The following is a 13,009-nucleotide window of genomic DNA, read 5'->3' as shown; positions in this document are numbered from 1 at the left end:
GCCTCGCCATGTCCTCACTGCCTTCCTCCAGAGCTCTCTGCACTTAACGGCACGGCGGGGGGATGGTCCCAGCCAGAGCACAGCACTAGGCAGGCAGGATGGAGACGAGCCCCGTGCTGGGAACAGAGACAAGGTATCACCCAGCGCAGCGACAGGGAATGCGCCCAGCTCCTGTGGGCTTTGGACGTTACCTGCATGCATCCCCAGAGCACAGGCACTGCACCCCAGCTAGGTGCCCTGCAGCTTCCCCCAAGGCCAGGGGTGCCAGCCCATGTGGTGTGGTATTTCATAGAACCATGGAGTGGTTTGTGTTGGGAGGGACCTTAAAGCTCATTCAGTTCCATCCCCCTGCCAAGGGCAGGGACACCTTCCACTAGACCAGGTTGCTCCAAGCCCCGTCCAACCTGGCCTTGAACACTGCCAGGGATGGGGCAGCCACAGCTTCTCTGGGCAACCTGTGACAGTGTTTCAGCTCCTTCATAGTGAGAATTTCTTCCTAATATCTTACCTGAATCTCTCCTGTCAGTTTAAAGCCATCCCTCCTTATCATGTTCTTACCTGCCCTTGTAAGAAGCCCCTCTCCAGATTTCTTTAGGCCCCCTTTAGGCACTGGAAGCTGCTCTAACATCTCCCTGGAGCCTTCTCTTCCCCAGGCTGATCGAGCCCAGCCCTCCCAGCCTGTCTCCATAGCAGAGGTGCTCCAGCCCCCTGACCATCTTCATGGGTGTTTTCTGCCAAGCCTCGGGTTCTGGAGGAGGGTCAGAGCGGGGGAGGGCGAGGTGAGGCTGCAGCCGAGGCGGCTGGGCCGGAAACGTTTCCAGCCCCCGAGCGGACGGAGGCGCTCCGGGCCGCAGGCAGGACGCGCACCGCGTGTCTCCAGCAGGAGGCTCCCCCGCCCCGCAAATGCGCCGCCGGGGCTGCTTTAGCGTTCACGGCATCCCGGAACGGTGTGGGTTGGAGGCGTCCTTACAGCCCGTCCCGGTTCCAACCCCTGCACGGGCAGGGACACCCTCCACTAGAGCAGCCCGTCATTTGCTGGGCTAAATTAGTGAATAGTTATTGTGTTGAACAAGCGAAAGGCACCCTGGGGAGCTTTTCCTGCTCTTCCTTGTGTGCTCTCTCAGGCTGGGAGAGAACAGCCTGAGGTCGCTGCCATCACCTCCAGCCAGGAAAGCTCTAAGTGCAACTGGGTTTGCACGTCCATCGCCCAGTAGCCAGCAGGTTTGGCAGAGGGGAGCAGGATTGCTGCCCTGCTCCACAGGCAGGAACACCGAAGCAAAGCCCAACAAGGGCACCGGCTGACGGTGGCTTGAGCAGCAGGATGGGGACAGGAGTGGGGCTGGAGACAAGCACTGCAGCCTCACCACAGCCCAGCCACCGGGGTGAAGGAGATGGCATGTTTTAGCTGCTTTTTTAGCTAAAGGCGTGTTACTGAAGCGAATCGGTTGAAATTCTGTGCATGCACATACACTGTCTAAAAGCAGGTTATTTTGGTGCGGTTTTGGCTACGGTTCAAGGAGGAACAGACCCAGGCGTGAACTGACAGAATCACCCTCCATGGGGAATTGCACTTGAAGAGGGACTTTGCAGAGGGAAAACCCCAAACTGAAGCAGGATGCCCATTGTAGGGTGCTGGATCCCACATCCTATTCCAGCCTTACCATGAGAAACCCCCATTTGTACACAGACACCTTTAACTGGACACAATTCAACTGAAATCCAGATCCACTTCAGTACCAGTCATCATCTCAGCTGACACCCTCAGCTACCCAGACTGAACTGCATGCCTGCAGGTCTAACACAGACTGGTGGTAGAGCTTCAAGGTGAGAACTACTTCACCCCCACCCCCAGTGTGTATTCCCCTGCAGAGAGATGCTTTGCAGTGGCTGTGCTCTCCCAGAGGATGTTGTTTCCACACAGGCAGCTCTGGAGGAGCTTTGGGGAGGCAGGAAATGAGTTTTGCTTTCAGCCTGGCTTGAGTGTGAGAGTCAGGGAATACCAAAGGGGAGGAGAATTGCACAAAGGTGTGTCACTTACAGTGCTGCTTTGTTCTAAATAATTCTCCTAAAGGACAATAAAGAAGGGAATTTTCTTTGGGAAAATTGACCCTGGCTGACTTTCAGCTGTGAAACTGCTCTGAAAAGAAATGTTAGTACCAACATTCTCCATTTACTTATGCTCAGTGAAGTCCTAAATACAAGCAGCTCCCAAAATTCCCCAGACGCATGTGATGTCTTGTTAGCATTGACCAGCCCTGGTCATTCCTGATGAGCCAGGTGTGTCGAGGAGGGATGCCCAGCAGGCTGGGAAGGCAATTGCAGAACCTGGGGGCTGCTGGTATAAATCCCACTGATCCTGCAGAAGGAAAGTGCTGCTTCTATGCTTTTCTTTTGTTTGCTGGGCCTTGGGGGCTTTCCCTTTTGTGGAAGGAAAGGGCTCAGAACCACACTCGGGAGCTGTTCTTCAGGGTGTGAAGAAAAGAGCTGCCTGTGCTTTGCTTGGTAGGAAACTGTCTTTTTCTTCCCCGAAGCTGGTTGCCCCTTGCTGGAGTAGTCTCCTCAGCTCATGGTCTAAAGTGCTCCTCGAGTGCTCCGGAGCCTTTCGCTTTGCCTGGGTTTGTCATGCACCTCTTACTAAACGGCCAGATTTTTACCTGCATAACTTTAAGGTACACCTTGGAGAAGGGGGTGAGTTCCCTGGTGGGCAGCTCCCTGCCAGGGTGAAGAGGGAGCATTGCCCTGGGCTGGGGTCCTGCTCAATGTTGTGACTCCCCCAGGCCAGCCACAGAGCTGAGAGAGGCTGTGTCTGTTCCCCTGCAGAGGAGGCCTTGGGTGGGGGAGCAGGCACTAAGGAGACAGGTGGGTTTCACTCCTGACAATGCCTTTGAGCCCTCCTACTCACCGAGAGGGAGGCAACCACTGCTAGAGGTGATCAGGCTGGTCCACAGCAGGAATATTTACTTGGGAGCAGTGATGTCTTAAATGCCCTTGGGAGCCATGTTCCTGCTAGAGCTGAGTGATGGAGGAGGGCTTTGTGGGCAGGGGAGAGAGCCACAACATTGCTTTGCAGAGGCAGATTGGTGTTTAAAAGGCCCTGAGGACATCAAACCCATCACAGTCTGGGGTCTGTAAGATCTCTGACAATCCTTGTATAGTATGGGCTTAATTTGGCCATATCACTGATGGAGTGTTGAGTGAACTGAGTTCATCCTCAGATAGAACCATAAAATGGTTTGGTTTGGAAGGGACCTTAAAGCTCACCTAGTTCCAACCCCCCTGCCATGGGCAGGGACGCCATCCACTAGACCAGGTTGCTGAAAGCCCTGTCCAATCGGGTCTTGAAGATAAAGGACACAGAAACAGCAAATTACCTGGGGAGGAGGGTAATAGTTATTGCTTGAGTGCTGCACACGTGTTTTGTTGGCAGGCAGACTCCACCAACAGCGAAGCTGCTTCACTCTGACCATGACAGTTTCTCTCTCCCGCGTTGAAGATGATAATGTTATGCGGTGGTGAGATCATCTCCCTGGAGATGAAACCTCGCCAGCGAAGGAGCGAATCTGTGCTACTGAATCTCACTGCTCAGACATCCGAGATGTTAAACGGAGCAATCCAGAAATGCATTGGACCATCTTGGAGACGTGAAGTCTGACTCCACGAGTGACACGTTAAACACAAACTGCGTGCGGAGCCTAAATATGTTTTTGACTTTCTAGCAGAAGAGTGTCAGCTTGCTTTGTTTTGCCCTTGATCGTAATGCCAGAAACCTTCCTAACTACCACTACTCTTGATGGTGTTAGGAAACATTATATGCCTCATTTATACGGAAACAGCTTACCCCTGCCTTTTGGTTTCTGTAATGCTTGCTGATACCCAGGGAGTCAAATGCTTTAGTTTTGCTATAAATACTTTACTGTAAATGTGGTCATCCTTGCTGCTCTTTTCTCGCTAGCTTTGTTACCCCCTTTCAAGGGACTATGGTCCTCTGACACCAAACAAGCGTGCATGAACTGCCATTATTCAAAGGATGTGACTGAGAGGTTGTATTACAGTGTTTAAAGCTCAAATGGCACCCTTTTTCTCCCGCTCAGAAGCAGGTGATGCTGCCGAGTGTCTTTTGAGAGAGAAAAAAAAAAAGGTTTGAAAACAGCATGTTAAAATACTTCACTGTTTTATGAAGGTATTGGGGGTTCAGCTGGCTGGAGGGAGGATTTGGTGTTGTGCATGGGGGTTGTGTGTATGTGTGTGTTAAGGAAGAGGTCTGTTTGGTTGTGGTTTCTTAGTGGAAACCATTGGAGCTTGGAATTGATGCTCTCAGACCTGGCGTGAGCTGTGAGAGCAAAACCTGGGCAGAGCTGTGCAGGAGGTTTTGCTTGAGACCCTCTTTCTGAAGGGATGCTGGTGGCCAAAGCAGCAGACCAGTAGCTCAGGCTGGGCAGCATCATGGTGGGAGACACCGATAGGGCAAGACATAGAGTCTGATGGAGCAGCAGGAGCCAGACGTACAAGCTGCTTGCAGACCTGCTGGGTGCCTCTTTTCCATACATGTAAGACATGGCAGTAGCCTAGAAGTTTAGTAGTCCCCTAAATTTCCCTTCTTTTGTGTGATATTTTTCAGCCTGGAGCCTCATTTTCAGACCCAGTTTGCTGTTATGACCCCACAGGTATTGATAGCTTTATTCCTGGCTTCCATTCAGTGAGGTTGCAGTCGAGCCTCCTGTTCTTTGGGTTGCTTATGTCTCCTTTATTTGCTCACTTCTGCAGAAATCTTGATGCACAGGAGCATTTCCCTTCCTTTTCTCCATTACTGCTGTAATTCTTCATGGTGAGCTGACTTTGAGCTTGTCATGTGGTAACAAATTACTGCATGGGAACAGCTGCAAACAAGCTATGCCTTAAAGAAATGCCTCTCAAAAACAGCTACATATGAGCATACCAGATGACGCAGCCCCCTTGTTTCTTGATACCCCGGCCATATTTGTGTGTGTGTAATGTCTTCAGCAGGAAGTATGCCCCAGCTGGTTGTGAGGACTGAGCCCTAAAGAGCTGCTGTAGGTCACCTGCACACCCCTGGGGATGCTCAAAGCCTGGGGCTGCCATGCGGAAGGGTTTATCTTCCTCTCCATGTCCCAGCATGAGGGAAAATGTCCCACATCAGTCAGGCCTCCTGATGATGATGCCAATGTCCGTGAAACCAGATAAATGTGAACATCATCCAAACCAGTTCAACAGGCCATGTCAGGCACTATACAGGCTTCTTGGTGCCTTTCCCAGCGCCTTTTCCTCTGCAGGGAGCAATCCCTCAGATGTGTTTTAGGCACTACATAAAGGGGGAGGGCAGGTATCCTGGCCAGGAGGTAGCAGCACGTTGCCAGTAAAAGGCAGCATGGTTGCTTTGCATTTTGCAGTCCATTTTTCTTTTTCCTTCTGTCCTTTTAGCACAAGTTTTTGGCTGTTCATATTCTGGTCACACAGGAGGAGCTATTTTCTGCAGCAATGCCTTTCTGTGTTGCCTGTGTGACTCTGACTTGCGTTTTTGCTCATCACAGAAAATGCAAAGGAGAAGGTGGCTCTCTGTTTGGGGTGTATATGAATGAACCTGAAGTATGGTGGGTGTTTCTCGGTTTGGCACTATTTTTTTCCACAGAAAAGCTTTTCCCTTTGTCTGTGGGGAGTCTATAATCTCTCTGTGGCTTGTACCTAGACAAATTCAGGGCCATCAGTGATGGTTATCATCCACCTTCACTTATCTGTTTGCTTGCACCCTCAGAGCATTGTAAGCCCAGGTTCCTGGGCAGTATGACAGCAGGGAAGCTTGCCCTACAGGGATGCAATGAAGAAGCTGCATTGACAATGCATGTTACAAAGGAAATCACTTGTTATATAGAGAGGGCTGTATCTCTTGCACCTTGTCTTTGGAAGCTGCTGTGAGCTGCCCGATTGGGGGGGGGGGGGGGGGCTGGAAATTCCATTGGGGTTCATGTTGGCTGGTGTTCAGTCCTGTGTCTGCAGTGCTTTAGGTGCTTTTAGTCAGTCCTCAGAAAACTGATACTGCCATAAAAAGCACCCAGAGACTCGTAAATTTTGTAGGATACAAAGCACTTTCTACCCCCATTAAAGATGGATATCAAAATGTCTGCTACTCGGTTTGTACAGGAAGCTTAAGGGATGTGTAAAATGCCATTGCAGAAAACAATCATGTAGTTATTTACTCCTGCATGAGATAAAGACATGGAAGGCATAAACCCTGAAAGCAATGAAAGGAAGTACCATAATGCAATGTCCTATTGATCTGTGGGATTTGCTGCTGCTTAAGATGATGGTGCTGCAAGTAACATTGCTAGTTGTACTAACTGGAATTAAAATAATTACAGGATGGAAAAAGCCCTAAAACACAAGCTCCTTAGGCTTAAAGCTTTCTGCTGCTCACTTGTTAGCTGGCAGGGTGCAGAAGAAAGGCTTTCTGCCATCCATGCGTATTACTGCAGTGCCCAGTTACACATGCTATGAATGTTTTATGTCTCACTCTAGAGCTGCTTGTACCGTCTCCTCAGGAAGGCTGAGTGCCAGACCTTTGCCTGCTAGAAATCGATGTAGTGCTGCTGACTTAGGAGGCAGACTGCCCCTGCCATGGGCTCAGATGGCTCCCTCCCAGCACTGGCATGGGATCTCATGCATGCAATAAAATCAGATGTCCAAGAAACAGGGTGAGAAATGAAGGAAAACCTTGCCTCTTGTAGGGGGAAAAACAGGCTGGCATCTTGGAGAGAGCAGGGGACTGGCACCAGACTTGAATAGCACAAGGTGGTGGGGATGGTGCTCTTAACAGTCCCTCTCCTGCCAGCGCCTTTGCCGCATGATGTGGCAGGGTGGCTGCAATGGCTTACAGCTGCCTGGGCTTTTACAGGTGGCACCCATCTGTAGCTGGGGCGTACTCAGTAGCACTGTAGCACAAAGTAAATGATTAATTGTAATTATGGTGTGTTGCAGAGCTGTAGTTGAGAGCATTTCTCTTAATTTCAAGCCCTAGTTAATGCACTGCTGTAATAGCTATCCCAGCAACCCCAGGTGATGGCTATTAGCAGGCTGAGTGAGGGAGGGAATGGGAGACAGGCAGGAGGAAGGAGACAGCTTGACCTTTCCCTAAGCAATGTTTTTGTGTGTGGTAGAACATCTTAACATCGTGGGTGCTGCTACAATACCTTTCATGGCTTTCTTTTTCAGAGTAGAGAGAGGGTCAGGCTTTTCAGGAGCTGGGGGTGGGCTCCCGGCCTTACCATCTCTGCAGAGCTTCCCAGCTACCCAGATCCAGACTGGGTATGGAGATACCTTGCTGTCTGCTTGCACACAGGTCAGATAAGTATTTGAGGGCATTTGTGCCAAGGAACAGATAACTGCTTAGATGATTTCTTCCCAGTATGCAGCCAGAGTTTCCACCGCACTTCAGATCAAATAGACTTTCTGCTAATGGAAAAGAAAAAAAAAAAGATAACTCAAAATCAAACCCAGGAACTGCAGGAACCAGGGGGTGGATTCTTGGAAAGTTTTGACTACTTCTTGGTTGCATTAAAGCTGATTGATGTGGGCTCAGATTGCATAATAATTCATAGGAGAAACCCAGCTCACAGGAATAGCTGCTTCTTCAGTGATGTGCTGCTTTGACAGGCAGGTCTCAGAGACCACACAGTGAACATCGAGCTTCTGAGGATATCTGTCAGCCCTCCCTGAAGTGATGCATAACTTCGTCATGCACAAGAACAAGGCAGCTCACAAAAGACTGATGCCTTTTTTTCCTGCTTCCACCCTGTCCCCCTCAAGAGCTCATGTATCCCTGAACCCCTACCAAAGAGAGTCACTAACTCAGTCTGTGGGTCTTCTTCATAACAACAACGGGTAGGGAGACCAGATGAGAGCTGAGACTCAAGAAATGAGCTTTCATACCAGCAAGGAAGCAGGGCTTTCAATTACCCATAGGACTGAGTAGGGAGGAAACACTGAACTTCTGGGTTTTCAGCTGTACATCTAGGAGGGGGCACTCTCAAGGCTTTGCTTCCAACAGCCCAATAGTGCATGATGGAAATGTTCCTGTGAGGGCCAGGCAGGAGAATTTCCCTTCCAGTTCCTAATATCCCACTATATTGCTGTAACACCTTGCTTCCCATATTTACCTGTTTTTCTAAAGAGAGCCCTAGAACAAAAGCCTTTGCCCGCTTTGACTGCCTTTCCCTCTCGTGTGATGCTTCAGCACAGCTTTGAATGAGGCTCTGGTACCAGCCTACAGAGATTTTGCAGGCTCTGTAGCGCAGTGTCTGAGTCATACTCTAAAAATAGCCAGGAAAATGTCAGCCCAGCCAAAGTCATTGGCTGATTAACAATGAAGTTTCATGATTCCAGCTACCTTCAGATACACTCCTGGTACAAGCTTAAAAGAAAAGGAACAATGGAAATCTATGGGTAGGGACTTTAAATATAAATTTAACAAATTAAAGTTAGTAGAGGTAATACAGAAAGAGCTTTCCCTGTCATCACCACAATTAACACAGTGGTTAGGTAGCAAAGGGCTAGAGGGACTGTCTGGCTGTGAGTGCAGTATGTCGCTTCTAGCAAGAAGAATGAGAAAGAAACTGAAAACTGGACAGGACTGAATCAATTCTCTGGCTGTTGGAGGCAATGCGGTACTGTGGCTGTGGTATCCTATGGGAGCAGGAGGTGGTCTGTGGACAACCAGGGGCCAGGCTCTGGGATATGGCAGAACAAACGTGGTGCCCATCCGCAGCCCTGGGATGTGGCCAGGCACAAGGGGGTGGGAAGCCTCCTTGTCAGGAGGAGCTGGGCTTGCCCAGTTCTGCTTTACTAGAACTGACCTAGTCAAAGCGTCCCTCCAGCACATGTATGCAGTGTCATCGTGGTGCCTGTGGGCAAGTGGTTGGTCTCTGAGCTGTGGTTAGACATGGGAGCTTGGCCAGAAGTGCTGATGGAGGCAGGGGAGAGCATCCCGGTGCCAGAAATGTCTGTCTGCTGCAAGAGCTGAGGGCATACCTGAAAAAGCATCTGACAGCAGCTCATTCAAGAGCCTTGGAAAGTAAGTAAGAAACTAATCACTCTGAAAGCTAGCACAGTGCCAGTGCAGGGGCTGCAATGCTGCTGCAGCACCTTGTGACAGCCAGGCATGCTGAACTGCTTGCAGTCCAAATGCGGTTCAGACAGAGCCCCTTAGGAAAGGAGCTGAAATACCTCATCTAGAGAAACAACGGAATAAATCAACATTGGGCCCTGGTGCCTGACAGCTATTTCCAGATAGTGAATGCTTTGCTGGCTGACTTACCTGTTCCTGTGTTAATTCTAGAAAAGTCTTTGCTCCTGGTTGCTGATTTTATGCAGAGGTTCAATCAAAGGCTGCTGGCTGTGTGGTCAAGGGGAGAAGAGGAGGGATGCTCAGACATAACCAAGCTGTTGGAAACGGTAAGGACAAGGTGGTGGTGCTGACACCCTGTCTAGTAACCGATCTGCTTTGTGTGCCAGGGAGGGAGTGTTATTTCACTGCAGCTTGGGCAGTCTCATCACATCCCACTCATCCTCATTCTATCCCACTCATCCTCATTACAGTGTCCAGGCTAGTTATACTGGAAGTCAGGATCGACAAAACTATGAATTGGCCCCGCATACAGTCCTTAAGTCATCCTGTCCAGTATATCAGCTTTTCTACAGCTTATTTTCAGGCAGTGAGTGTGTTAAGTTATATGAAGAGATGTCTATCTAGAGTGAATAGCAAAACAGAATTACCATTAATGGCAAGGAAAGGAGGGGGCAAGATTTAACCTGATACTTCTGAGGAGCTTTCCCTCAAAAGAAGAAGGAGATGCAACTCCCCCCCGCCTTGACCTCATGATGCTTAGTGCAGTGCAGCAGGATGCTCTCTGCAGCCACATGCTGCAAATAGCTTTTCCACCTCAGAAGTCATCACCTTCTCCCCACACATCACAGCTCTGGTTGAAACCATGCAAAAGAAACAGTGCTGGGGTGGAGTCACCCTGCTAGAGGCTCTGATGTCTCCATGTCTCTGCATCCAGCCAAATAGATGCCGATGGAAGAGCTGCTGGCATCACTCGCAGTGCTTGCCTGTTAAAGATGGGGTCCACGGCATTGCCTGTCTAAGCCAGTGGGTGGGAGGGCTGGGCTGCACCCACTGCAAAGGGGAACACATCTGCCACCCATGATGCTGCAGAGGTGTCTTGGCAAGGCCACAACAGCTGGACTGCAAGAGCCAGTCCATCCCGTGGGCTGATGGCTCTGCAGGGATGTCTTCTGCTCTGACCATGAGATCTTGCTCCTCCTCAGCTCACTTTCTCACTGCAGGTCACTGACACATGGAGGAGCTACCACTTCTCAGCTTGCTGAGCCTCATGGATGAACCAGCACAGCCTCCAACACTGATGCTCGGTTGCTTGGCATGTGAAACGGTGAGGATGTGCAGTTTCCTCTCCTGGGTCCCTCCTTTGCCCAGTAAAGGTTTCCATTTCTTGCAAGGAGAGCCTGACTCCCCTCCAAAGGCACCTCTCTCCTAGTGCACCACAAAAAGCTTTGTGTGCTTCCCAGTGACAGAAGGAGGCAGACCTTGGTTGACCCTGTTCTGGGATTTTAAAGCTGTACCCCTTGCTCACAGTGCCGTAGAAAGGTATATTTTCATAATACATGGAGCAGCCCCCCTTTTCCAGCTCCTATCCAGGCTTAGCTGCTGTTGGAGGTTAAAGAGAGGTGGGAGAGCAGCTATATGCTTCACAAAGAGGATGCAGAGATGGAGCTGGATGGATTGCTTGATGCACTTTGAAATTCAGATCTGCTGGAGCAAGGGAAAGGGTGGGAATCAAGCAGTATGGGAAAGGATGTGGAAGTGGCCCAGCTGGTATGTGAACCAATGTAATTGTTAAAAAACAAAGGGTTAAACATTCAAAGGGACGGAATGTTTAAATCTTTCACTGATGCTGCTTACCCCTGAAATGTATGCTATGAAAAAGGAAATATTTCTGCCATGGGACTTGTAAATCTGCATTCTTCCATGACCTCTGAGCTTAGTAGATGCTTTTTTATAAGCTGAATAAATGCAAATTAGCAATAATGTTTCCCTGGTCTGGCAGTCCTTCTCCTTGCACTGAGGACAACAGAGGCAGAGCAGATAACGGGGTATGTTTCTCTATGCTGGGAGAGGTCTTTTGCTTCTCAATAATCAAAGAATAATTTTTCATGTCACCCTGGTGTGATAATATGCTCTCACCTATCAGTCTTCCTTTGCATTATAACCCCATCTGTCATCCCTCATAAATAAGTTTGAAAGATGTGGTTGGTTAAGCAGGCAGTGCAGCTTTAGCAAATAAATATTGCAGGGGCACAGATAATAAAGTGGAGCGAGGCAGGGGGAAATAAAATCTCCGTAAAGGGCCTCACTAGTCTGGCTGTGACCAGACCACCTTTTAGCTGGGCATGTGGGTAACTATCTGGGAGCAAACACATGGGCACCCCTGGCTACCCAGGCCATCAGCAGCAAGGCGGACTGGCCAAGTTGGGATGTGAGGAAAGAAGATACCAGTCGTTAAATATAGATCCTGATGGTCCAGAGACACGTCTGAAAAACATCAGCATAAGTCTGTTGACGTGTTGATCTGCACCAGGTGAAAGTGGCTGCAGTCTTCCCCATGGTGTCACTCCAGCTTCACTCTGGTCTGGGTAAGTTGAACTAAGTGATGATTGGCAACTAGTGGAAAATCCCCAAGCCTCCACATTATCCCTGCTGCCATGCTCATTAACTGAGATGCAGCCACTAAGTATCATCTGCAAGTATTTATAATAGCAATCATTTTTAGTTTTGTCCTTCTGCAAAGCACAGGTGTACACATGAAATTTAAGGTAAGCTATGGGAGGTTGTGGATTTATACTGCAATATTTGTGTCTGGATGATTCCTTGGGGCACAGTGTTGTTCTTGGCAGGGAGGGGAAGGGTCCCTTAATGCAGATCAGTAAATCCACTTTCAGATTTATGCTTGATGAAGGCAAAATTATTCTTAAATGTGCCTGGCCATGGGGTTATTTTGGAATGATCACACAGGTTATTCATTACATTAGAGTTTTGTTCTTTGAACAGATTACCCAGATTCCACTGATTTTTACATTTCACTACCACCTATTTTTCTCCTCCTCCATTTACTTTGATACTCGGCTACTGAAGAGTATATGGGGAAATGCTGAGGACTGACACATTGCTGGCAGACAGCCCATGAACACCTCACCAGGTCAGAACAATTTTTCCTTAGCACAGTTCTTTTCCTGCTTTTTGAAATTAGTCCTGGTACTTTATCAAGACTCCCTGAGGGTAAATGTCTCTCCATGAATCAGCTGGGTTTGCTTGGGTGGGTTGGATTGCGTTTTGGGTTCCTTCAGTTTGGTTGTGGGGTTTTTATTCATGAAAGATAGAGGAAACCTTTCCTGTAACCTATTTTGTACAACTATTTTGCACGTTCTCCACCTGTGACTGGACCTCCTGTTTCTTGTATATGTTAGATGTCATGAACTATGTTACACTCCCATTATCCTAATAAGAGCCTGCACAGAAGAGCACTATGGAGGTCTTCATGCATTAGGAAGGCAGATTTCTGCATCTTCCAAGCCAAGCAAGAGACAACCTTCGACTTAAACAGAATTTACCTTGTTGATGATCACTTATCATCAGCAAATTACTCACAAGGGTGATGGCAGTTAATGGATCCATTCAGTGTTGTTCTTGCATTGGTTTGTGTTTGATGTTTGCAGGTGTCAGTAGTTCTATTTAGATTTTTGGGGTCATGAAATACAGATTTGAGCTAAGAGTGTTGGATACTTTTGCAGGCACTGTCACAGGGCTAGGATCTAAAGCTAGTGGCAAAACCATGTTCACCAAGTAGTGCATTTAGTGTTAGAGAGCTAAACTGTTGAAACTTGAAGGATTGGCTCCAAAAGGCATTTTCAGTGATGCCATCAG

General features: G+C 48.8%; 2 long non-coding RNA genes across 3 annotated transcripts; both read left to right on the top strand.

The window, feature by feature from the left end:
- The first annotated feature begins 2,369 nt into the window (after positions 1-2,369).
- On the top strand, positions 2,370-3,920 carry LOC136007281 (uncharacterized). Its single transcript, XR_010609580.1, has 2 exons — positions 2,370-2,502; positions 3,428-3,920. It is a non-coding gene; the product is annotated as an uncharacterized LOC136007281 (long non-coding RNA).
- A 5,432-nt stretch (positions 3,921-9,352) lies between these two features.
- Positions 9,353-12,175, top strand: LOC136007280 (uncharacterized). Of its 2 annotated transcripts, XR_010609579.1 has the most exons (3): positions 9,353-9,462; positions 10,357-10,460; positions 12,137-12,175. It is a non-coding gene; the product is annotated as an uncharacterized LOC136007280 (long non-coding RNA). The 2 variants fall into 2 exon arrangements; XR_010609578.1 differs by lacking the exon at positions 12,137-12,175 and having other exon boundaries at positions 10,357-11,116.
- The last annotated feature ends 834 nt before the right edge of the window (positions 12,176-13,009 follow it).

The sequence above is a fragment of the Lathamus discolor genome, chromosome 1 (assembly GCF_037157495.1).
Source record: "Lathamus discolor isolate bLatDis1 chromosome 1, bLatDis1.hap1, whole genome shotgun sequence".
In the NCBI taxonomy this organism is placed as follows: Eukaryota; Metazoa; Chordata; class Aves; order Psittaciformes; family Psittacidae; genus Lathamus; species Lathamus discolor.
Note: the sequence above shows the minus strand (reverse complement) of the source record. Positions and strands in the feature narration are given on the sequence as shown.